The sequence below is a fragment of the Gambusia affinis genome, linkage group LG10 (assembly GCF_019740435.1).
Source record: "Gambusia affinis linkage group LG10, SWU_Gaff_1.0, whole genome shotgun sequence".
NCBI classification, from domain to species: Eukaryota; Metazoa; Chordata; class Actinopteri; order Cyprinodontiformes; family Poeciliidae; genus Gambusia; species Gambusia affinis.
The window spans coordinates 16,308,682-16,313,276 of record NC_057877.1 but is presented as its reverse complement, the minus strand read 5'-3'; positions in this window follow the sequence as shown (position 1 = coordinate 16,313,276).

The window sequence follows — 4,595 nt, the reverse complement described above, 5'->3', positions numbered from 1 at the left end:
ATGAAAACATGTTTATTTTTATTTATTTTTTTTACACAAAAGTAAAAAGTTTCCATTTGTTTTTACCGGTCAGGAAACAGATTAGAAAAATCAACACGATTTTAGCACAGCAATCATTTGATGATGCCTTGCCAGCAACCCAAGAGGATGCACACTTTTAGAAGCTATTTTAATGACAGATTTGATTTCAGAGATTAATGCTAATGCAATCAAAAAATCATACATAGGAAACTCAGAGTAGATTATTTTAAATTTAAGATTGAAGAAAGTTTCAATAAAACAAATAAAAAGACATTAAGGTAGCCTTTTTATGCTATTGCTGAAAAAGGTTACTTTACAAAATTAATAAAGTTATTAGAAAAAAGTGCACTGGACAGAGAATATATATTTGCTTATAACTCTATTCAAGTAACTGAATGCAGGGAACTAGATTATTATAACAGTTGAAGCCAGATGTTTACATTACTTGTAACTTTTTCACATTTTTCTTGCCATCTGACATTTAATCAGAATAAGCATTTTTTTTTTTTTTTTTTTTTTTTTTTTAATCAGTTAGGGTCACCAAAATTATTGTCATCCATTAACAGTAATGAGAGACAGAAACATGGGTCATGGATTTTGGGTTTCCATCAAATAAGACTTTGCTGTGATTATAGCTTTTCTTTTTTTCTCCACGTGAATTTTAATTTTATTAGACCACAGAACACATATCTAAAAATTAAGGTCTTAATCCCTGATAGCATTTCCAAACTGTAATCTGAATTTTTATGTTGCTTTTGAAGTAATGTATTTTCTCTATTGAGTGGTCTTTCAGAAAATACTGGTAGAAGACGCATGTAACTGTGGATGATGACATTTTCCTACCAGCTTCAGCCAATAGGTTTTTACTTTTGTTCTGGGTCTGACACATTTTAAAGTTGCAAATTAACTTGACAGAAGGTTTACAATGTCATACCATCTGGGCTTTTTATCTGGGTTTCAGAAACTGTATACTCCCTTCAACCCAGGCCCAGGAATCCTTCTGTATGTAAATTGCTGACTTTGAAGAAAAAAGAAATGTATATATCTTCAATTATTCTGACATCTGGTAAGTAGAAATAATTGTTGTAATATCAGCTGAACTGAAATAGGAGTCCGAATTAATGTCAGTCTAAAGAAAATGTATTTTGTTGCAGTGTGTCAACATCTAGTTTCCACTGTATGCACAGTCTATTTTTGTCAGATGTTTTGTGAAGCATCTTGCCTAAAAATCTTAGTTTTGTTTTTTATAAATTTTTATTAACAGTTTTCAATGTTTATTTTTCTTTCTTTGTCAAATGCAAGTAACTTAAGCATCTTGTGTTTATATTTCCTGTTCTGTTATCGAAACAAAATAAGATTGGCATCACACTGTTTTATCACGGGCAGCTCAAAGCTATTAAGTCGTCCTCACTCTTTAGCCGTGTGGGGAAGAGCTATACGTCTAACTCATACGGGCATTCTGTTATATTTAATGCCTTCACATTTTATTGCAGTGTGTGCACAGAAGCTAAATAAATAAATAAATGTAAAAAGTTGTAGCGATCAAACTTGGAAAAAAGAAATGTCTTGTGGAGGGGTTTTTTTCAGAGAAGCAATAAATGACACAAACAGCTTGCTTGCTCATTATGACAGAATACTACAACTTCCTTTTTGTGAAATAAATCAAGAGAAGACAGGGCACATAGATTAATGCAAATAAGCTCATTTTCTGTGCATATCAGCTAGAAAGAAGTGAAGGATAAAGTTTGTCCTGCTCAGTTTGATGACACAGAAAATTAGTTGCTCTTCCCCTTCTGTCAAGATGTACAATATAACCTGCAGGCAGATTTTCTGCATTTTATGATGTTTTAAACGGAAAAGAAAAACGAGCTCATTTGTGGCAGCAAATCAACCCAAGAAGGTTGGAAAGAGTGTACGGAGGGACACTGTGTTATTTTGTCTTTACTCACCCTAGAGACTACATTATAAACAGACCCTTAAGAAATAAAGGCTACACAAAAGAATTAACCTCACCCTGTGGTTATGTAATGATTGGATAGCCTGACTCAATCCACACACACACATTTTACCATTGTGAGATCAAGCAGTTGCTGGATATTTTCCTGTTCAGCTTGACCACCGGAACAAAGCATCTCTACCTTATTAGCCTCGGTGGTTTCTGAAACAGGGTTTAGTGCCTGCTGACTGGGTTCGTCCTCGTGGGATACATTAGGCTGTACATGGACTTTGTATAGTGAAGTCTGTTATGCAGTTTAACTTTTCCTTTCTGCTAGACTTCTGAAGTTCCTCATAAAAGGGAAGACAAAAAATATCTATTTGATTCATAAATGGCTTAACACAGTTGGTGTTATAACTTGTTATCTTGTGAGTCTTGTCATGTTAATACTGTACACTGCAGATGTAGGGCTTGGTTCGCCAACTAAAATTGTACTGACCATCCTATTCACGGTGCCCCAGATCTCTCATTTATCCTATATTCTCTCAGGTATGAGTAGCTTGGGGCTACTTCCATGTGGCACAGATTTAATTATGTGCCATATTTAGACATATACTGAATGGATTTAAGGGAAAAAATGAGATGGTGAGTCCTCGTATTCAAGGATGAAGCAAAGCTGCACTAGGAAAAGCAGATAATCTGGTTGAATAAATTGAGTACTCTCTGGCTTTGCCTTTTGACAGTCCTAAACTGGTTTCTAGTTTTAGTAATTAAATTTGACCTTCCTAGTAAGATGTTGGCTCATATATAAATAGGACCACCCTGAAATTCACCACAAAAAAAAAAACAAAACAAAAAAAAAAACACAAAACAACAGAAACCTTCATTGCCAAAACCAGAGACATTTGGAGTGTGAATTTTCCAGAAACATTTATAATCAGAGTTGGAAGCATCAGGCACCATATGCACCAAGAGCTCTGCAAAGCTTCATGGTAAAGAGGGGAATAATTCAACTTGTCACATCTGCTCTGAGACCAATCCAAAAGGATTTATCACTAATTCAAGTGGGTTTCTAAACTGTTTGAATTGCAACCATGATGGCTGTACTTTCACCATAATCTTCTTACGTGTTGCCATCTGCACTGCGGAGGACTTAATGTTGTGCCACCGAGGAAGTGGCCAGCGTGAGCTATGATCATTGGTAATGGAAAGTGGGGGCAACTTGGTCAGAGTCTGACAGGAAAGGAGATAAGGAATTATTAATGGAAAGTATCCTCAGATCTCTGTGACACACACATGAAAAAAAATTGAAAATCCAAAATTTCAAAACCTGTTTTATATTACTTTCTGATCACACACTTGTGCCTAGCAAATTGCCGAAAAATTCCACCAGCCAATGATTCCAAAAACTGAATTACTTAAAATATTAATATGTTCTATTTTCATATTACAGCTTTAGAAAAACTCTGAGCTTCAGAAGATTCCAGCAATTTCTTATAATGCAGACAATATGTTAAACAATTTTAGTCAATGACATTTTCATTTGAGAATGCATAATCCAGATGAATCTTCCTTGCATTTATTTAACATTTCAAACAATAGCAACACTAACAAACACAGGAAAAAGAAAACAATGACAACTTTCCCAAACATTACCAACTACACTGAAAAACAAGGCAAAAAGTACTTGTAAACAAGAGGAGTTTGTTCTTTGTTTGCTATAATTTTAATGGTAAAATGTTAGATTCCTATAATTTTATACTAATATAACTATGTATATAGTTCATAGTCAAGGGAGAACACGACCACATATAATTGCTAATAATAATGTACACCCCTGCAAAAATTCCCTAAAATAAAACAAATTTGCCAAAATATAATCATACATTTAAAAATTATATTTTAAATATATCTATTTAGTGAGGGACCAGATTGTTGATAAATCACAAGTGCTACAATTAATGGAACACATTTTTTCAGAAGAAAGTCATGCATTTTTGTTATTCATACTTTTTAGTGAGTTAATCAGTGTCTGGAAATATTTTATTAGTGGTTCTTGATTTATTATTTCTTTGACATATGAATATGACATACTAGAGAAGGACATTTTTCTTAGCTACAATTCAAAACATGTTAGGCAAGGAAACAGCATGTTCACGTCTTCAAGTAGTCTAGAGAAAGTTTGACTACCTCTCTTCATAAGTGAGGACATGACTACAGAAAAATAGATTCTCACCTAACACTTGCCTATAGCTACTGTCAGAACACCATTCTGAAGCTATGCAGATCACATTTATCTTGCCACCACATTCTGTGGAAATTGGTAAGAGAGCCCAAATCGTGCAGTCCAAAATAAAGATAAACAATTAGGAAAATTAGTCTGACTTTTTATGATGTAACTATCCTAGAAGGTTTGAATCACATGAAGACATCAAAGGATATTTTCATGCAGAAGTCTTCTTTTCAGCTACATTTGTTTCTTTAGATAAAGTAAACTAATGATTAAAACATTTTGGTCTGATCAAGATTGGTGTCAGAAGTGTCAACATTTCAGTATTATATCAGATTAGCTTACATAAAATAAATATTTAATTATGATATGACAAGAATACTTAAAGTTTTTATTTGGTTTTAAAGA